The 22143-nt window shown below is 45.5% G+C and overlaps 1 protein-coding gene across 14 annotated transcripts in view; it reads left to right on the top strand.

Annotated features, from left to right (window-relative positions):
- The first annotated feature begins 10073 nt into the window (after positions 1 to 10073).
- AOPEP (aminopeptidase O (putative)) overlaps positions 10074 to 22143 on the top strand; it is a 273680-nt gene continuing 261610 nt past the window's right edge. For 8 of the 14 annotated variants that reach the window (XR_014779646.1, XR_014779647.1, XR_014779648.1 and 5 more), the window contains exon 1: positions 10074 to 10313. The gene's annotated coding sequence lies outside the window, so the exon portion shown is untranslated. The remainder of the gene's footprint in view (positions 10314 to 22143) is intronic. The other 6 variants (XR_014779644.1, XR_014779645.1, XM_084784051.1 and 3 more) reach the window with 3 other exon arrangements.

Genomic DNA, 22143 nt, shown 5'->3' with positions numbered 1-22143 from the left:
GTTCACTTTGGGGAATGAATGCTGCTGCTGCTGCCGCCGCCGCCGCCGCCGCCGCCGCCGCCGCCGCCGCCGCCGCCGCCGCCGCCGCCGCCGCTGCCTGTCCAGGGGCTGCTCTGGATGGAGCAAGGGGTGCCAGGACTGGGTAGGGGCTGTGAAGGAGGTGCATAGCCACTGTCAGCCCCCACCTGACCATCTTAGAACAATGTCCACTTGTTCTGTGTGCCTGGTAACTTACAAGATTGGCAAGTGTCCACCAAACTATGTCTATGAGGCTGCCGTTGCACCTACTTTTTAGATTTGTTTATAAGGTTTATAATTTTTATAGGTTTATAGGTTTAATCTTATAAGGTTTATGATGCTTTATAATCTAGAGAGAGAAAATGGCCCATTCTGATTTTTTTTCCCCCTGGTGAAAACTTGTTGCTTTCAGAAGACAAGGCCAACATTAATAACATTAGCTCTAAGTTCCTAATGTCACATTTTCCCCCCACATTCTGGTATCAGTAAACCCCTTGTATGGACTATGCATCTTTGTGTATGCTATCTCTCCAGGCGTGGTCTAGAGACTAACCTGGCCTTCTACCACGAGGGTCAGGACTCTGTAGGATATGGTTCTCTTCCTCTCCCTGTTTGGGCCCTTATGTTCATCCTACTGTCACCATCACCCATCACTCATGAGCCTGATAGCACGGGATGAGTTTCCAGGTCCCTGCCGTTCCGACACTAAGGAGTGAATAATGGAATATATTAGATATTCTGTCATGATTATCCTATTGAAAGTTGGTTCTGTAGTGTTGTTCTTAGCTGTTTATTACTAGTATGGAACACTGCTCAGTCCTCAGAGTTCCTCTGACTTATTACTGTCTTTTAAAGACATGTTCTTCCCTCCGCTCTGTGAGGGATGTCACACTAAGTGTTGACCACAGTCCTTTCCCTTGTATCCCAGTCAAGGGATACAAGTGGTTTCATGTTGTTGCTCTTGTTTTTATCCATCTAGAACAAAGCACAGAACTATGATAATGGTTTCTCTGAACAAAACTCCCAAACACTAATGGAAAACAGGGCATATTAAGGCTTTAGCCTTAAAAATCTGTGTTCAAAAGAATCTCCCAGGAGCCTCTGTGGTGTGACTCTACACCAAGTCCCCCTGCTTTCTAAAACCTATCTCATGAAAATGAACACTTTGAGGTTTTAAAATATTGACTCCCTGCTAAGCTGAAAGTTGAAGAATGATCATGAGTCAATTCCACGTGCCACCTGAGCACTGGGCTCCTTCCTTGGAAATGGGGAAGGTTAACATAGTGAGAAGGGTAGCATTCTCCTTAACTGACTCTCTTAAGGACATGAGAGGAAATATCGATTTCCCAGGCTGGGGAGATGGCTCAGTGCATAAAAATGTGTGTTGTGCAAGCATGAGACTGCAGTTCAGATTCCCAGCACTCACATAAAAAGCTGGCCAGTGCCTGTGGCCCGCCTGTCATCTCTGCACTCAGGAGGCAGAGATGGGGGAAGGCTGGCTTCTAGACAGAGGAGCCAGTGAGCTTTGGTTTTAGCAAGAGATTCTGCCTCGGTAAATAGAGAATGATCAAGAAAAAAATACTGGATACCAGCCTCTGCCTGCCATCTGCATGTGCACCTGAGTATGCACACAAAAGCACTCATGGCATGCAAATACACACACATGTGAACACACCACACACACACACACACACCTATGGGCACATGAGCGCACCACACAGACACATAGATATACCCACAAACAAAGAATATATCTTCAAACTATATTTTAGTGAACTAAGAAATTAAAGTTTGTGAGAAAAAGCACATGGTGTTCTGGCACTCAACAGGTCTCCATGGTGTAAGCTGCTTTGCTATAGTCACTCCCAACCAAATACCACAGCTGCACACACTCAAGTTCAAAGACATCTAACAGGAGACTCTCCTCTGGCTAATCTGAAGATTCTAATTACACCTCTATGGGATGCAGGCACGTACGAAAAACAAGTCATTGTCAATCACCACGATTTATCTTTGTTTTCTATGTCAGCCAACACTCCCTTGCTTCATGTAAGGTGCCCCCAATTGTCCAGAAACCATGAGTGATTGGCTAATAACTCACTTGTCTGCTGGCCAGAGGACTTTCACATCTCTGGCAATAAAATGTTATGTGGTGCCTGTGCCACCGAGGTACCAGGTCGAGGGCGAGGGACTGCGGATTTAACTCATACACACACACACACAAACAATAACACAGCGGGTCCTTCGTGCTAAGAGAACAGCAGCCACAGCAGCAGCTGTGGCAGTGGTTTATTATTCTCATTCCTTCAGAGTTCCAAAGAGCCTTCTTATAGGCAGCAAAACAGGAATCCTCCTCCCAGGTGAAATCCCTCAAGAGGTGATTGCACACAGGAGGAAAAGTCTCGAGGAAGGGAGGGGTACGTTCTCAGAGCAGTAAACATGACTAGCTAACCAAGATAAACACAGACACGGAAGCTGCTAGAAACAAGACATGAAACAGCAGCACAGGCAGGCAGCCCAGTCGGGCCTGGTTCCTACAATGTTAGACTCAGGAACTTTATGTTCCCATCTTCATCCAAAGAAGAGGGCTTAGAAGTCAAAGTTAGTCATGTGACCTGCCTCCCGACCACACTAGAGTGGACCTGATGGTCTTCTTGCAGTGACATGGGGTTGGAACGATGGCTAATAGGGAGGGAACAGCCACTTTGAGGTTGCTTTTGCTAAGAAGCCATGACCCCTTACTGAGCTCCACAGGTGGCTAAAAGCTGGGGGAAAGTTTGCTTCTGTACCCTTCCTCTGGTCACCACCATCCCTCTGCAAGTGGGGAGCCCCTGTGGAGCCCCTGTGGAGGCCCTGTGGAGGCCCTGTGGAGCCCCTGTGGAGGCCCTGTGGAGGCCCTGTGGAGCCCCGGTGGAGCCCCTGTGGATCCCCTGTGGATCCCCTGTGGAGGCCCTGTGGAGGCCCTGTGGAGGCCCTGTGGAGGCCCTGTGGAGGCCCTGTGGAGCCCCTGAGGAGGCCCTGTGGAGGCCCTGTGGAGCCCCTGTGGATCCCCTGTGGATCCCCTGTGGAGCCCCTGTGGAGGCCCTGTGGAGGCCCTGTGGAGCCCCTGTGGAGCCCCTGAGGAGGCCCTGTGGAGCCCCTGTGGAGGCCCTGTGGATCCCCTGTGGAGCCCCTGTGGATCCCCTGTGGAGGCCCTGTGGAGGCCCTGTGGAGGCCCTGTGGAGCCCCTGTGGAGGCCCTGTGGATCCCCTGTGGAGGCCCTGTGGAGCCCCTGTGGAGCCCCTGTGGATCCCCTGTGGAGGCCCTGTGGAGGCCCTGTGGATCCCCTGTGGAGGCCCTGTGGATCCCCTGTGGAGGCCCTGTGGATCCCCCGTGGAGGCCCTGTGGATCCCCTGTGGAGGCCCTGTGGAGCCCCTGTGGAGGCCCTGTGGAGGCCCTGTGGAGGCACTAGAACCAGCCAGCCTCTCTCGCTCTCCTTCAAGGCTTCTGAAGGCGTAACAGATGCCTGTCCTCAACATCTCCACACGTTGGCTAAACACATCCTGGGAACAGTAGAAACCTGTAGTGTGCTTTTGACTTGATATACAAATATTTGAAAACATATCAAAGTTTTTTTGGGGGGGAATGATATTTTGATATATTTCTCACTCTATCGTCACTCGGTATAAATATGCCACCTGCCAATTCTCAAACAGAATCTGTGGAGCTGCAATTTGGCGTCCAGTTTGAAGAATTTGCTCACGTATCTTTACTAATTTTCCATAGGTCCTGTCTTCCCAGGAACAATGTCCTTATTTCACACTAATCATGCGTGTTTCCACTTTTTGGCAGCACTAAAAAAGGCAAGTTAGAGTCAGAGTTTCTGATGAGTGTCTGGGGAATCCACTGAGAGTTACAATTTCTTTCATCAAATCAGACTGGTGGCCGTAGTGGTGGCCATGATGATAGTAGTGGTGGCCGCGGTGGTGGTGGTGTGTATTGCACAAGACATGTGCAAAGCCATGTGAAAGGCATCCAATGTCCTGCTTTATTTCTGTCTGCTTTATTCCTTTGAAACAAGGTCTTTCCCTGACCCTGGAGCTAGGCAAGGGGCCTTTAGCCCCAACAATCTGTCTTTGCCTCCCACAACACTGAATTGCATAGCCATGTCTAGCTTTGTATGTGCCTCCTGGATTTGAACTCAGGTCCTTATGTTTGTGCCGCAAGCACTCTTCCTCAATGAGTCCTCAGCCCTCAAACTTGGTACTGATACATTAGTTCTCAAATACGATGCCAAATTCCCTATTGGTTTTATGTTGCACTCCTTTATTTTACCTTTTAAAGTAAAATTATTTTCAAAATCAATAGTTTTATTACTTATGTTCATTTTCTTTATTATTTCTTTATTAGTAAAGTTGAGACCTGCCCAGTGATTTTAAAAGACTCTCCTAATGAGGACAAAGTGACCAGATCCAGAGTAGCTTCCCCTCCCAAGACACCCTGGACACTTTCTGTGGTCTCCTCCTCTAGGTTTCTCAGACATCTGCCCTGTCATCCTAATTTTATCTGGTTTGCCTCCTGCTCCCCCAAGCCTGGATTTACACATTAGGACACAAATCTAGAGCTGTGACCTCTAATACAATAAACGATGTTCATCTCCTCAATGGGTAGCAAATTCTTTGATGTTGGGGATATATTTTCCATGTTCCAAGAGCCCAGAAGTATATCTAGTACATAGCACCATGTAGTCAATGTTTGAAGGAAAAAAAGAATGTGAGTATAGGACACACAGTATAGGAGTATAGGAATGTTAATGCTTAACTTTCTTCCTTCCGTGACTCTGTAACCAGGGCTGAAACACTTCTGTTTGATGCAGGGCCCCACTATGTAGCCCTGGCTGGCCTGGATCTCTCACTGTATAGAGCAAATTTGAGATGATTGTCTGCCTCTGCTTCCCAAGTGTGGGATCACCAGCACGTGCTTCTGCTCTCAGGTTCTGGACCACTTTCTCTGCATCTACATCCCATTCTCCTGGTTAACAACACTGCGATTTCTGCATGTGCCTTTTATTTTCTACCTTTTAATAGAACAACCATACTTCTCAGTGGCCAATGTAAGTAGCTCTTCTAGCCAAACCCTCCCCCACACTTAGATTTGGCATCAGACACCAGTATCATACTTGACTATAGGCCCTGGGGTCCAAACAGGCATAGGCTGAACGTAATGTCTGCAGCAATCTCTCTGACGCATGTGGATCACTAGGGTACCACTAAGGTATCACTGAGCAACCGTCACATTTTCCTTTGCTAGGCCCCCATGCTGTCATAGGGCTTTTCTCTCAAAATCCCACAAAATATTTCAAATCTTGCATCTGTGTTTTGACTCTCATCCCACCTGCCTTTCATCAAACCAAGACTGATTTTCTTAGGCTTAAGAGATTACAGGTGTAGGGCTGGAGAGATGGCTCAGCGGTTAAGAGCACTGCCTGCTCTTCCAAAGGTCCTGAGTTCAATTCCCAGCAACCACACGGTGGCTCACAACCATCTATAATAAGATCTGATGCCCTCTTCTGACCTACAGTTGTACATGCAGGCAAAAGATTGTATGTATAATAAATAAATAAATCTTAAAAAAAAAAAAAAGAGAGAGAGAGAGAGATTGCAGGTGTGGTGACTATATGTCCTACTATGGATAGGTAGAAGAATTTAAAGTTGAAAATTTAAAAATGATAAAATCATTTATTGACACTCTTTGGCTAATCAAATGAGAGAAATGACAGCTTAGAGTTTCTTGTAGTAGGAGTTGGAGGGGTCTGGGTTTCCCTTTTTCTACCTAGGATATTGGGAAAGGCATAAGGAAGGCAGGCTTGTACTAAGGCTATGCAAACAGAGTGATCATAGCACTGGTTTAAATTCAGTCTGCAGTGGAGAAAAACCATAAAGGTGCTAAAGGTCAACCTCTGGAAACCGTGTTGGGGGAGGGGCTAGGAAGGTAGCTCAGCTGGTTGAGTGTCTGCCTAGCAAGCACAAGCCTGGAGAACCAACCCCCAACACGTCATTAACTGGGCGTGGTCACATATGTCTGTAATCCCAGTGCTCAGGAGGTGAAGGCAGAATGAGAAATTCTAAGTCATCTCAGCAACATAGCCAGTTCGAGCCCACCCTGGTCTATGGGAAAGCACACCATTTAAAAAAAAAAAAAAAGAAGTGAGGGGCAGCAAAAGCAAGAATATGGCAAACAACATAAGTGTGAGCAGTTAATATTGTCCGAGTGGAGAAAACAAGACTTAGTTTAGAAAAGTGAAAAAAGAAACTCCGGAAAAAATGCTGCAAGCCACTCTCCCTCCCTCCCTCCCTCCCTCCCCCCCCCCCCACCTCTCTATCCAGCTGCGATCCATGGCAACGTAAGAACAGCACAGTCACCAAAGACTGTCTGATGGGTAGGAACCAAGGCTAGGGCAGGAAGCACTGGGCAGGCTGCTTCACCCTGCTGCCGCTCTCCTTTTCTAGCTGGCTCTCCACCTTCATGCTCACCACCTGAGTCCCAGATGGCTGCCAGGAGCTTCAACCATCTTTCCTCCCATTCTGGCATCGCAGACAATAAGGAAACAGCATAATGTCCATACAAAGGCCTGTAGGATATATTTAGAAGGGTCGGTTTTAGTAAAAGGAAATCCATTTCCCAGAATCCTTTAGCAGCCTTCTTCCAGTTCATTGTCCAGACTTCGTCACATGACCACCCTGCTCTAAGGCTGTCTGGGACACAGCTATGAAGCCAGGGGAAATAGGGTTTCATATCTGACTCAGATATAAAACCGTTTATCAAGTGATGCTGGAGGAGGCGCCCACCGGTCTTTTCTGAAGTAATTAGATTATTCCTTAATAAATGATGCTTTTACCATGTCTGTTTTTGTCATTTTCAAAGTTTCCAATGGCTTTGGTCAGCAGTTAGTTTTCAGTGAGTTTTTATTTTCTAACAAACAGGTTAGTTTTCACTAGTGTTACTCTCATTTTTGTACTACTTTTATAGCATTCACACCGCCGCCTCAGCCTATCACAATACCCTCGATCACAACAGCAAGATAAGAAAACAAAACTCACAGTTCTGTTTGTTAGGGGAAGGGAGCTAACTGCGGAGGAAGTGAGGAATTGGGCCCATAGAGAGTGGAGTGTTTGCCTCAAGAGGAAGCTGTTTTAAGCCAGGTGCTTTTAATTCCAACAATTGGCAGGCACCACCGGAGCAAGATCCGGAGGATCATGCACACCACAGTGAGTTGGAGGCCAGCCTGGGCTACACTGAGACCCTGTCTTGCCTAAGTGCCTGAATGTCGAGGTCACTGTCTCACCATAGCTTGCAGGCCTCTGCTTTGGTTTTAGGACTCAAGGGTTCTGCTAATGAGCTGCTTCTCCCTAAAATTTACCTACATTTTTAAGTTTCCATTCCTACGAAGAAAAAAGACTGGATGTTGGGGCACCGGGGGGGGGGGGGGGCGACAATCATCAGTTTCCACTATCCGTTGCTTCATTGGCTGTTGTCCAGATGAGACACCTAAAAAGTTCTGTTGATTTTTTTCAGTCTGACCCACATGATCTCAGTGTGGGCTAGGAAAGGATTTCACGGTCTGATCGGAGAGGGAACACAGTCATCAGTGAAGCTCATAACCAGATAGTGATCAATGAGGCCCATCAGCAAAGCCAGGCCACAGTTCCTCGATTCCGCCCACCCTCAGGGAAAAACCTATCCTGGCACTAGGAATAAATAGCTGTAAACACAAGGGTAGAACTAAATGCCTAAGAGGAGCATCCAGGATGCTGCGCTGACTTCTGTGGCTTTGACTCTGTGTGGCACTAATTCACTGTACCTGAATATAAACATTTAAATAAAATTATGCATATCCAATTATTTTCACCAACAAAAGTATTTTCTTGGGAAAATCTAAATATGCCAACTTCATATCACAATCGATTTTATAATATACTTAAGGTCTTTTAAAAACTTCTACTCCATTAAAATATTTTCTAAAGAACCAGTTGCATCATTCTGCAAATTTTGCATTGACATTACAATTTAGCATTATTCTTTCTCTTCATGACATATAATAGCCTTTATGGTACCTTACAGCAGGTGTTCTCATTTGAATTTTAAGTAACTAGCATAATTTTGTTTCTGCTTAAATGTTATAATCTACATTTTGTCAATAATGAATCTTTAAAATCAATTTTCAACAAATTAATAGTTTTACCGTGTCTGTTTTTGTAATTTTCTCAATTTTTGATGGTTTTGGTCAGTATTTTGATTTTGGTTTTGGGTTTTTTGTTTTGTTTTGTTTTGTGTGTGAGTTTTCATTCTATGATAAACATGGGCTAGTTTTAATCAGTATTAATTTCATTTTTGTACTACTTCTTTAAAGTCAAATCTCCTCTCGCCCTCCTATCTATCACAATATCCTTGATTACAACAGCAAGGTAAGAAACCAAAATTTCTCCACAAATTCTAGGTGACTATTCTGTTATCTTTGGTGGTTTAGCTACACAGAATTGTACAAGCGAAACTTATTTTAGATATATCTGGTTCAAGCATCTCATTTTATAAGTGAGCCTGGGGTACAGAGAGATCACATGAATTGCCACAAAATGAGTGTGATGACTTGAACAAAGGAAAGGGTTAATAAGGGTAGAGTTGCTGAGCAGAGTCAACATCAGTTGACTGTAGGAGGGAGATGGGATGATTTTTGGTTTCTGGCTTGGGGTGTCAGCAAGGCATTAATGATATCAATTAACAATGCATGAGTTGGAGGTACAGAATAAATTTAGCTTTTTAAATGTCAACTGGTCATCTTTTTGCTGTTGTCTTAAGATTTATTTATTTATTTATTTATTAAGTATACAGTGTTTTGCCTGTATGTACACAATAAGAGGGCACCAGATGTCATTACAGATGGTTCTGAGACATCATGTGGTGCTAGGAATTGAACTCAGGACCTTTGGAAGAGCAAGCAGTGCTCTTAACCTCTGAGCCATCTCTCCAGCCCCACCCAGCCCCCAAATCATCTCTTCTATGTGCCCGATTCCTCCATCAGATCCCATCAAACCCATCTTTTTGTGTTCTTCATGCCCAGCACACATAGCAGCCTGCTTAGTGTTACAAGACCAGGTCCTGTCACTCCTCACTGGTGACAGAATCCATGCTCCTTACAATGGTCCAGTAAAGTGCTGTAGGATCAGGCTCCTGTGCCCTGTTGGTCTCACTAGGTGCTCTTCCCCCACCCACTTCCTCAAAGGTGCCAGAGCTGCCTATGTCAGGTGCTTCTGATCGCCCCCTTTGTCCCCCCCCCCCCCCCCCGCCCCGGCACTTTTCTCCCAGGTGTTTACAGGCTTCCTCTCTCTTTCCAGTTTAACGAGTCTGCTCAGAGGATAGTTGACCTTTTATAATGAAGTGGTTCTGCCTGCCTGCCGTTTCTTGGAGTCTTGCTTCCATACTATCTGCAAGTCCAGTGCCAAGGGGATCTGCCACCCCCCTCTGGCCCCTTCAGGCACTTGTACATTCATGTACCTATACGTATGTTACAGTCAGGTATTTACACTTACACATCACCACACACAATAAGTGTATTTTTAAGAGAGAGGCATCTGTCAAGTTACTCAGAACCCACTTTTCTCGACCAAAGATCATCTCCACAAAGGCAGACACAACAGGTCGCAGATACTGTAACAGTGTCTGTCTGGCGGACAGTGGGACCTTATTTAAGACGCTGTGGTGGAATGAATATGTAAACTTTAATCACATGCGGCAGAAATGTGGACTAAAGAATTAAAAGCGCACTCCTTTTCATCGCAGCACTCAGGAGGCAGGGGAAGGCGGATCTCGAGGAGTTCGAGGCCTGGTCTACATAGTGGGGTCCAGGGCACCCAGCACTACACAGAGAGACCTTGTCTGAAACGCGAACAGTACACGTTTGTATTTCAGCGAGGGTACATGTAGTTTACTAATCAAGAGTCCTGATACCGAGGCCGCTAATCACGGCCCTGCGCCTGCGCAGTCTTCGGCCGCGGGAACCGACTGCAGGAAGAAAACAGCGTCGGATCCTGGCGCACGTTGATGACGCCATCGGCGTTTGCCTGGTAGCCCGGGGTAACCCGGGGTCTGCGGAAGTGTAGCTGCCGCACGGGAAGCTTGACCCAGGTAACCCGCAGCTCAGCTGTCACTCAGGCTGCTCCGGGTTACACGGACCCGCCGCCTGCCGTGGGGTGAGCTGGCGGAATCCTGTTTGACCTGCTGTGGCGTGATCCCGGGGATCCTGTTGGACCTACCTTGTGGTGAGCTGGGGGATCCTGTTAGACCTGCCGTGGGGTGAGCCAGCGGGATCCTGTTGGACCTGCCATGGGGTGAGCCGGGGGATCCTGTTGGACCTGCTGTGGGGTGAGCCGGGGGATCCTGTTGGACCTGCTGTGGGGGTGAGCTGGTGGGATCCTGTTGGACCTGCTGTGGGGTGATCCAGTAGGATGCTATCCACGTAAACTGTAACCGCGTCATTAGCGCCCTGTGCTTTTCTCGTAGTGGCAACAGTTAACTGCAAAGGTGGCGCTTAGGGTAGACGGAATCCACACCGGCCTGCGGTGCTTAGAGCTGTGGGTTTGTATTGATGCTAAGTTCAGTTCTGATCCCTCGTGATTTTGTTTTATTTCCATGTGCGTTCATTTCTGAAGAGTATGTTGTGTTTCGTGTGATACTGAGAAGGCTGCCAGCGGTTCTCTAGTTGCTTAAGATTAGGTTGCCCAGTATTGGGGGCTACAGAGAAGAATATTGTTTACTGTTGATGATCTTTTAGATTCCAGGGCAGTGCTCAACACTACATTTCATTGTCTTCTTAGTTCATGCGTTATTCTTATGAGTTATGAATTGGTTTGTTTGCTTTACACAGAAAATAACTTCAGCTCCATGAAACTGACTGGGTGAAAATTATCAGTACCAAAAGCAAAAGCCCACCTGCGCTCCCTCCCTCCCCCTTTCCCTCCTTCTCTGCTGTCTCTGTCTGTCTGTCTCTGTCTGTCTGTCTGTCTGTCTGTCTGTCTCTCTCTCTCTCTCTCTCTCTCTCTCCCCCTCTCTCAAAACAAAACACCATTAGCAGTCGGATTCCAGGCTTTTTACATTCATCATGTCATTCCATAAGCGCGCAGCAAGTGAAGACAAGGGATAACATCAACCATGGTTTCTTAGATGCTGGCCAAAACAGTCTCTTACTGGCCTTGAGCTTGTCATGTAGGTTGGTGCTCCCACGACCCCAGGAGGTGTGTATTTCCATCCCTCAGCACTGGAGTTGCCGACCTGTGTGAAACTTTCTCCTCAGGTTCTGGGTATTGAACTTGGGTCCTGGTGCTTATAAAGCAGGTGTTTTCCCAACTGAACCGCCTCTCAAGCCTATGTTTTGATACTTGTAACTATGTTGTAAACTCTCATATCAGGAAAATATGTCTTCTCCCTACATGTGTGCTCACTTTTTTGTGACATAAAAGGCAAATGATGTGGCTTTGTAAATACCTTCTGTTCAGAGCTCCAAGAAAAGTGCGCATTTACATTTGGCACTTTACCTGTGTGGAAATGTGGTAATTTCTCAGAGCTTTTGTTGGTTTTAAGTAACTCTCCAGTTGCTTTGCGTTTGAGTTTGCTGAGCTTCTTGTGGCTTGTTTTTCATTGTCACCAGTGGACAGTAAGGTGCAACAGTGAAACTTCAGGTTGTAAAGTAGCCATCCAGATTTTACACCCTGGCTCAATTGCTTAGTAGGCACCTGGGAGCCCAGGTGAAGTGCCTGGCCGCTCTACACCTCAGTTTTCTTATTTGTCAGGTGGTAACAATAGGACTGCAGAGGTGGATGTTGTGAAGACAATTACGTGTCCACGAAAAGAAAAGCCTAGGGCTGTGTCAGGTTCCCTGCAAGGGCCAGCTAAGCACTTGGTGCTGCTGTCTGCTCTTGGCTTTCCACCCTTGAAAATGACACTATAGTTCTTTGGAAATTGTTGTTCCTTGAAAAATACTTAATGGGTGCATGTTGCTTATCAGATAATTGATCACCTTGACTGGAATCTTGCTGTTTTGGAAGTGATCACTTGTTACATGTTCCTTTGTTATGTCTTTATTATACAAGAAACACTTTGCTTGGGGAGATAGAAAATATTTCATTTTTTAAAAAGTTTATTTATGAGCCAGTGGAGGTGTACATATTTAATCCCAGCACTCAGGAGGGAGAGGCAGGTGAATCTGTATGAGGCCAGCCTGGCCTACAGAGAGACTAACCAGGGCTACACAGAGAAACCCCGTATTTCTGATCATGTGCGAGCATGTGTGTGTGCTTCATGTTTTGAGGTAAGAGAACAACTTGTGGGAGTTACTTTTCTCCTTCCACCATGTCGGTTCAGGAGATTGAATTCAGGTCACAACTCGGTGGCTAGCACCTGCCAGCCTAAAATATTGCGGTTTTTTTGTGTGTGTCACATGGACTCTGAACTTCTGGTTAGAATTTTAAGGTTATTTCAGTGTTTCCTGGTGGAATCCCTGCAGAACTGTGAGCCATTATGGGCATGTAAGGATCAGTGTCACCTTTGAAAGTGCTGTCACATGCCACATGTACTCACCTCCCTTTTCTCTCCTTTCTCCTTTCAGGGGACTAAAAATTGCTTTAACCCAGAAAATGAAATCCATGCATGGTGGCCAATACTTGTAATCTTTGCACTCAAGAGGCCGAGGCAGGAGGATTGCTAGCTTTGCAAGATTCTGTCTAAAATAAAAGTGACATAATCCCACTTATGACAGTTTTAAGTTGTGCTCCCCCCTGTGTGTGTTCAGCACTTTAGACCAAGGCCAGCAACAAGTTGATGTTGATTCCTGTGGTTCCTTACCTAGAAGCTTGAGAATGAGTTAAGGCTCGTGCTCACATTACAGCTTGCTTTGAAGATACATTCTATGGGGTTTAAATGCTTATTTTTATTTTATGTATGTGTACTAGAAAATGCACAGGACAAAAATTATTGCCTTAAGTTCTTTAAACATGTACTTGGGTGGTATCAAGCACATTCACAGAGCTATGTGGCCGCTGCAGTGCATATCTAGAACTTTTTTTAATCATCCCCAAAAGAGATGCTGCACCCATTGAATAATAGCCTCCCCGCCCTGCATTTCAGACGTCCTCTGCACCTGCTCTGTTGTAATTGCTAACTCCAGAGGGCTCATGTTGATGGAATCCTGCCATGTCTTCCCACTTGTTACTGGTACATTTTACCCAGAATGTTCTCAGAGCTTATTCATGCTGTTGCATGTACCAAACCCTCATCCCTTTTTGAAGATAAATACTATTTCACTGTACGGGTGTACCATATGCTGTACTTGTGTGGAGTATTGACATTTGGCATGAGCTCAGTCCTAGTGAATGATTGTGAGCTCGCAGACAGCCTGGATTGAGGTGCCACCTGGAGTGATGCTGCTTTGCAACATGAGTATAGTGCTCAGTGGACATAGTAAGCTGGGGTGAAGCACAGATTGTAGTGTGATATGGAGCCTAAAAAATAGTTTAAAAATGATGATGACATCACCTGCTGTTATGCAACATTCACACGTGGTTCTAGGCACTTTGCCCATGAAGTAAGAACTTTTTCTTTTCCTATTTTATACATGAAGAATACGTAGCATTGTAAAAGGAACTTTTATTTGCCTGATGTCATTGTTGTCTGGGAGGTTTATTGGTGCTGTCTGCTAACCTAGGCCTAGTCCTGGAAGCTTCTAGCCTCTGTACAATCTAACCTAGGTCTAGAATGTTTTCAGCCTCTGAGACTTACTGCTTTATAAGCTCACCCTTCCTTGTTCTCATTGAGCTCTGGGCTGGCTGGTTCAACTCAGCTGTTCTGGCTCACGCTCTTCTCCCAGCTGACTCAATCTGTCTTCTCTATCAGCGTCTAAATTGTTCTGCTTAGCCTCACACTAACTCCAGAAATCTGCTGTAATCTCTTGGCTCTTTCTAATTCTCTGGCTTATTTGGTCTTCATCTGAGTTTTCACTCTTTCTGCAACCTGTCTCTCTATTATAGTCCCAGTAAAACTGCCTTCTCTCTCTCTCTGCATTGCCCCTTAAGTAGCTTCCTTTTCTTCTCTCTTCTTGTGAGAGTTGGGCATATCCTATTCTGCTAAATCTTCTCTGATTTGTCACTTTCTTTTTCTGAAGTAATTAGACATTACTTTCAAACATGGGTGCTTCCTTCTACAAACTAACTTTACCTTCATTGTCTGGGATTAAAGGCACGTACCACCACACCTGGACCTAAGCTTTCCTTTACCTGATACTTTCTCTATACCAGGCTGGCCTTGAACTCGGATCTGTTTGCCTTTGTCTGCTGGATTAAAGGCATGTTTGTGTTCCAGCTGGATCACACAGACCTAGAAGGTCTTTGGATGTGATCTCTTGCCAGAACAGCTTTGTTCTGAATTAAAAGAACTCTATATAGCATAGGTAAATAGGATGGATTATTAAAATGAAAATTGGATGCTGAAGTCTGGATTCTGAACTTGAGCTCTGTGACTCCAAAGCTCTTCTACCCTTAGATTTGGTCAATACTAACTTTGTGCTGGACTTGTTTGCAACAGAATTGCTATCGACTGGACATAAGCTCATTGGGCAATGCAAGAACCAACTGACACTCTGAAAGGACAACCAGTGCCCAGCTCTCCTGGGGTAATCACAGCTACAGGGGACTTAGACTACATTTCCACAACTGATTCCCTAGTCTTGTCAAATCCTTATATTTGAACACTGTGTAGTTCCCACACTCAGAGGGTAGGGAGCTCTTTGTTCTTAGCCTTAGTGACCATCAGAATGGGTTCTGACACTCTCATTTTGCTGATAATTTACTACTCTGTGATGCTCGACTCCTGAAGAAATTGTTGTGAAGTAGCATTTATGTATTCATTATCAGCTTCTTGTAATTTCTCTCGGCGCTTTGTTTGCTCACACTTTATTTCTTTGACATTTACAATTGAAGGTCTAGTTTTGGAAAGGAATGGAAATCAAGATGTGCTTGCTCTAGTTTGGCATGAAAGGCAAATTAGCTTGTTCTTTTTATTACAGTAACATCGGGCTATGTCACAGTATCCTGTTAAGTCTGGAATGTAGAGATTCGATTACCCTTTGTTGGACATTTGAGAATCTGGAGGCCAGGATGCTCAGTTATCTGCCTGTATTCACAGAGTTAGAGGAATCCATTCTGTAAAATCAGAATTCCAGCATGCTGTGTTCTGGTGAGCCATCCTGTAAGAGGAGCCTCCAAGTCTTTCACTCAGATGTAGTTATTTTTTTTCCTGTAGTGATATGTGACCTGTATTAGATTGTAGAGAGATGGAACCAGTGTAACAGACCTCAGGAGTACTTGGGCTGGAGTAGCATGGCTTTGGCGTGGTCCAGGGTGTGAGTGAGGAATCTGGGGTGATTCCAGAGATCTACCTTGAGCAACTGGGTAGATGCTGGTGTCATTCACTAGCCCAGAGGGCTAAACACGATTCTATCCAGAACAGAAGTCACAGGGAGGCCATGCTCAGGTGCAAAGGACACTTCTGTTCTGAGAAGGAAGAGGTGGGAAGAGATGAAAATGAGTTCCTGTGGGGCTGAGGGCAGACCTCTCAGTGAGTGGAACCCTTGCCTGATGGGTAGGCGGCCCCGTGTTCACTTCTCCACAGTGAGGGTGGGGAAGGGGAGCAGGGAGGAGAGAGAATGCGCAGAAGCCCCTGTCTACTGCAGCAGGAGGTTTTAAGTGAAGTAAATGGACTTCATGATACTGAGCGCTCATTTAGTGAGTGAGGGGCTGAGGATGCAGTGCGGTGTCCACCAATCACTGCAGAGCATTCCCACACTCGTCTCGTGCTGGAGGTTTGAATGTGTAGAGCCAGCCTGTAGCCGGTCATTGCTTCTTTAGGGCTTCTTCTTTTTTTCACTATTTATTCCTCAGTTTCATCCCCTATCATTAGATAGGATGGAAGGAGGGTGGCAAGAGGGCAAGAGGTGGGAGAGAGAGAGGAGGGGGGAAAGGGAAGGGGAAGACAGAGAGAAGGAGATGGGGGGCTAAGGGGGTGGGGAGAGGGAGAGAGAGAGAGAGAGAGAGAGAGAGAGAGAGAGAGAGAGAGAGAGAGAGAGAGAGAGAATGTCCAATCTAATTTCTTTTTGTTTCTTCTTTGAGCATCACTACTCACAAATGGCAGCCAACCCCCTGAATGACCACTGACCACCAACCCCACCTTTGGGGCTCTGGCATTTATATAACCTCTGAAGAGTTCCCAGAGCCCCAAATGTCACACGATTGCAGACACTGTCTGCAGCTGGCAAAACCTTGCTTCTGCTAAGCATGAGGCAAATCATAGTCAGCTGCTGCACACAGTCCAGAGCAATCCCATATCTCCACACCTGGGATTACAATGAAAACATATTCTTACGTTCCTGTGGTTTTGTTTTGTTTTGTTTTTGTTTTTGTTTTTGTTTTTGGTTTTTCAAGACAAGGTTTCTCCATGTAGCCTTGGCTGTCCTGGACCCACTTTGTAGACCAGGCTGGCCTCGAACTCACAGCGATCCACCTGCCTCTGCCTCCGGAGTGCTGTGTTTTTCAAGAAACAAAATATCCAGAGCTCTTACTACACCAAGCACTCTTGTGATAGTGTTACTTATTTAAGTTTTGTTTTCCTATATAGGCTAAGTTGCAATTTAGAAGTTGGATGATTCTCCTGAGAGGTAGGTTTTGAAGAATAGTTGTATTAGGAGGATGAAAGAACAGGAAAATTAAAGCTAATTTCTTATTCAATGTGGTGAAATGGCTCAGAGGGTCAACGTCTTGCTGCCAAGCCTGAGAACCTGGGTTTGATCACCAGAACCTGCTTAGTGGAAGGACATAACCAGCTCCTACAACTTGTCCTCTGACCTCAGTTGCCCTCTGACCTCCACATGTGTGCCATGACCTCCCTTCCAAATAAATAAATAAATAAACAAGCAAATAAATAAATAAATGTTAAAGAAAGAAACAAAACCATGAGCTGCACTGTTTAAAGAATACAATGGGATCTGGGTTCTTAGTGTTGGGAATGTTTGTTTCTGACTCTAGGTTATACTGTCCTGTGCACTTAGTAGTACCTCAGCTTCTGCTCTCTGGTGACAGTGTTAGGAGCAGGCCCTTGGCGATGCTTGGTGAAGTCTCATGATATTGCCAAGTGTTAAAGGACTGACCTCCATGCCAAACTGCCACTGTGTTCAGCTGTGCCCACTTACATACGGTCATCACAGCTGGGCCTGATGTCTTTTGACTTTCCTTCATAGAAAAGGGGGCAGGGAGGGTCATGAGGCCCTCATCTGAGCAGCTAGCCATTCCTCTGAACTAGCTGAAAGCAATGTTGCCCTAATTGCACAAGGCCTAGGGGAGGAGTTCCAGCTATTCAGCCAGAGCAGCAGCAGTGCCTTGCTGGGTAAACACCTCCCGGTGTGTCTGCTGTGGGCTTATCCATGCTCCTGCCTGTAACTCCTCACCTGTTGCTCTCTAAGTAACCTTAATAGCCTCGTTGGTTCCCAGAGTAAACTTCAATGGAATTGTACCTGGTTTATTGTTGGGACCCCATGTGTGTGTGTGTGTTTCTAGTGTTGTTTAAGTCTCTTCCAAGGAAGAAATTTTAGCAACACCAAGCATCTTTTAAAAGCCAAAGTCACCCCCAGTTAGAAGTCACTGTTTTAGAGACAGGGAGTTAATGGTTTGGACACAGTGGGACATCTAAGAGACTGGGACATCTGTGTGATAGACATGCCGGTGAGGAGGGAGATGGGGAGAGCCTGCTCTGCAGACTGCTGAAGTCATACACAGCTGAGCTGTTCACACCACTGTGCCAGAAACGGACTGTTGGTCTTAGTGCCTTTGTATATGCTTTAAATGGACTACTATCAGCAGCCTTATACAGTCCCTTGGGAGAGAAGCACATCAGCCAGAGCCCTCCATAGCAGCTAGACCTTCTCTTTCCTGGGGTAGACACCATGGCTCAATGTGACTTCCGTTCTACTTTTTAATGTCTTGACTCAATGCAATAGCCCTGCATGCCATATGAGGATAAGCTTTGGTACAAACCTAGACCCCCCCCCCCCCCCAGAGAGAGGCCTCACCAGAGGAATTGCCTCAGTGAGGTTGGCCAGTATGCAAGTTTGGGGGGGCATGTTCTTAACAATTGCTGTAGGAGGGCCTAGCCCACTGTAGGTGGTAACATCCCCGGTCCTGAGCTGTATAAGAAAGGAGTCTGAGAAAGCTAGTAAGAAGTCCATGGTCTCTGCTTTTGTTCTGCGTGGAGCTCCTGCCTTAACTCCTCAGTGATGGATTGTGACACAGAGTGTAACTAAATGTTTCTTTCCCTCCCCAAATCTGTTTTGGTCTTGGCGTTTATTTATCCCAGCAGCAGAGAAGCCTACCAGGGGGAGAAGGTTGCTCAGTGTTTCCTGGAGCAGTCACTTCCCTGACTGTCCCAAGACATTCATGAGATTATCTGGCTTGTTTTCGTAACAAGTTTTGGGTAGTTCTTTTCCCCTCAGTACTGTCTTCATCTGATTTGTACTCCTTTGGCCCAAATGCACCATTTTCCAGAAAGCTGTGATCTCTGGGATAGGTGACCTGATTTTACAGCCTTTCCAATGCATCTGGATATCTGATTATGACATAGAAGAAATCTCAACAGATCCCAAACGCTTGAACTTCTTGAAACATTGTTTCCCCCTTTATTCACTCGTCTGTCTGTTTTTGCTGCTTATTGTCTCATCTTTATTTTTCACATGGCATTGTGTGTGTGTGCATTGCTGAGTGAAAACGAATGGCAGTGAATCTAAAGATGTTGATGGTGGTGGTAGTTTGTGTGTGTGTGTGTGTGTGTGTGTGTGTGTGTGTGTGTCTGCGTGTGTGTCTGCATTGTTGATTGAAAATGTATGGTAGTGAATCTAAAGATGGTGGTGGTGGTGGTGTGTGTGTTTGTATTGTACTGCGTGCTCCACTGTGCCAATGTGAGCCACCAGGTCACAGGACACAGGACAGCTTTGGGGAGTTCGTTCTCTTCTTCCACCGTGGGTCCCAGGGATCAAACTCAGATCACCCAGTTTGCATAGCAAATGTTTTTCCTACCTTCCCATGGCCCACGATCTGCCTTTTAACAGTCTTGCCTATGTTGGCCAACTTCATGCTTCTTTTTTAATTTTAGAAACATCTACAATTTTGCTTTTTGTTAATTGGCTGGTGTGTGTGTGCCATCATATGTGGGGGCAGTTAGAGGACAACTCTGTAGAACGGATTCTCTCTTTCCACTTTTACTTGGGTTCTCGGTTCAGCCATGTCCAAGCTTGAGTGGCAAGCATCTTTACCTTCTTGGTATCTCATTATCCCTTCATCTTGTTTTGTTTAAAAAAAAAAATCTCGTCTCAATTATTTCAACCAAAAATTTTCATTCAGAAAGTATGGGGACTAACTCAACACCTCTTTCATAAAACATTTAAAAGGAAAAACATGCCCCCCAAAAACTGTCCTTTATGAAGACCAGCTGATGCAAGTTTTGTTGTTATGTCATTAGGGTCCCCACTGCAAACCACATGTTAACTGGGTTCCTACCCAGATCACCACACCCTGGATGCTGACGGTACCTATTACAGTGTAAATAGTAGTTTCTACCAAATCTTTTTCTAGGTGATTTTGTTTTTGAAACAGGTCATCATGTTGCCCAGGCTAACCAGAAATGCACTAGATAGCAGAGACAGGCCTTGAACTCGGGGCCCACTAACTACACCTCCAAAGTGCTGGGACTAGATGTGCCACCCACCATACTAGGTTTGTGAGGTGCTGGGGATGGGCTGCAGGACTTTGTGCCTGTCAGGCAAGCACTCTTCCAATTGAGCTTATTTCCAGCGCCCTCTGGGTGATTGACTGATATTTTATGACTTCACTGACACACTCAATATGAAGATTTTACTAAAAAAGGTGAGTTAGTTCTTCAGTAGGGAGGAATGGTAACTATTGATCTAGAGGTGATTTGCTCTGATATTTAGAATGTGGCATCTCAAAAGAGAGATGATCTTTCCAGGCCCACCCCCCAAAAAAATAGGCATTTACACTGAATACAGCTCAATGATTCCACAAAAATGCAGAAGCCTGGTATTTATACTTGGAAGACCAGCATCTAATCCCAGTCCCCATGCCTGCTGAAGTGGGCCCCTGTGTGCTGGCTGAAGCCGGCCCCTGTGTGCTGGCTGAAGCTATCCTCAGTTGATCACATGGGGGCAGATGGACTCATGAGTGCTTCGCCTTGCCGGGTGTGTGTGGGGAGGGGTTTGGAACTTGTTAGTGTCTTTTCTAATACAAAGGATGTTGCAGGTTCTAGATGTACCCTGGCTATGGTTATGTTGTTTTCAGTCATTCCTTGTGGAGGTTTCAGAACTCATTTATACACATCAGACAGTTGTTTTAAGCATCACAATGTTTGACCAACTTAAGGCCAACACTAGTAGGTGTGTTTTTGAGTTTGTTTTCCAGACACAGCTTTTCCTTACTTGTGGAGCCTTAGTACACGTAACAAGTGGTCTCCGAATGGGGAATGAACCATTATCCTTACATTAAAAATGCCCTCACTGGGCTGATGAAATGGCTCGCAGGCTAAATGCTAATGGTCTGAGTTCAGTCACCATGACCCATGAATTCACACACACAAATAAATGTCCTAGTTTTTAAACATGGATCCCAAACTGTCATGTTACATGTTTACACTTAAAAGATGGTTGAGGAACTGGAAAGATGGTTTTACAATTAAGAGCACTTGCTGATTTTGGAAAGGACCGGGGTTCAGCTTGCAGCACCTATGTGGTGGTTCACAAGCATCTGTAACTCCAGTTGCAGGGGCTCCTCTGCTCTCTTCTGGCTTCCCTGACCACTACGTATGCATATGGTACACAGACATGATGCAGGCAAAAAGGCCAGGCACATTTTAAAAACTTGATTGAGTCCCTGAAGATCTTACATAGATATTTAAACTATTGTAAATAGACTTCTGATGTTAGAGGTGTTTTTAAGGTGTTGGTATAGAAAGGTATAGGGATGTAGTTCAAGGGTAGGATGCTAGAATGCTTGCTTTCACAGTATATTCACGACTTTGATGTGATCCATCATGAGCAAAAAAGCTCTGACCGGATATTGACATCTTGATGAGATGAATGAAAAAGTGTTTCTTAAGAACTGGGTACAGTCTGGATCTACCTCTGTACGGAAGCTGTGCCATGCTGTGTGTTTATTCCCACCCTCAACTAGAATTTCAATACTGAGGCCTGAATGTGTCTGTTGTTTTGAGGAAACTTTTGAGTTTACCATTGACCTAGATTGGGCCCTGGAAGCCTTGCCTCTGAGTCCATCTGTACAGCCAGGTGACATGATCACCAGACATATCTCTAAGTGAGGGAGCTTGCCCTCTTAGTGGCTAAGGAAGTGTGTATCCTAGGATAGAACAGGGGAACCTCTTGCCCTTCCTGTGTGCATTCCTACAAAGAAGACAAAGAGACTATTAGTATAGGGCAGGAAGTGGGGGCTGTCGAGTCAAACAGGGGCCAGGACTGGGGGAGGTGTGGCCCAGAAAGGTTATGTTTACCACCCATCCTGCAAACTTTGAGTGACCAGAATTCCTCAGTATACTAAGCAGCAAGCATCCTGCTCGAGAAGCCCCACAGCAAGTGACACAAGGATATTTTCCTTGAAGAATCATTGAGGTTGAACGCCACATTGCAGTGGTTGGTAGTAGATCAGCCTGTGACTAGTTCCAACATCTCATGGGATCTGTTAGGCGCAAAGATCCTTAAATTTCAGTAGTTTGTTTTAACAAGATTCAAGCAGTTCTTAGAACATGTGTAAATCTGAGATTAACAGTCTGTGTAGGTCAACTTGGTTGTTGAGACAAAAAGCAAAAACAAAAACATGGTGATGAAAAAGAATAAGTAAAGATTTTGTTACATTGTAGAGCATCTTTATGTTGGATGGTATTCAGTTTTGAGAGTAACCACTCTGAAGTCACATTCTCCTCATGGCTACAGTTCAACCTGGATCTATACAGTGTATAACGTAATGAAAAAGAGCC

This window comes from Acomys minous (genome assembly GCF_964271855.1).
Source record: "Acomys minous genome assembly, chromosome: 5".
Classification (NCBI taxonomy): domain Eukaryota; kingdom Metazoa; phylum Chordata; class Mammalia; order Rodentia; family Muridae; genus Acomys; species Acomys minous.
Note: the sequence above shows the minus strand (reverse complement) of the source record. Positions and strands in the feature narration are given on the sequence as shown.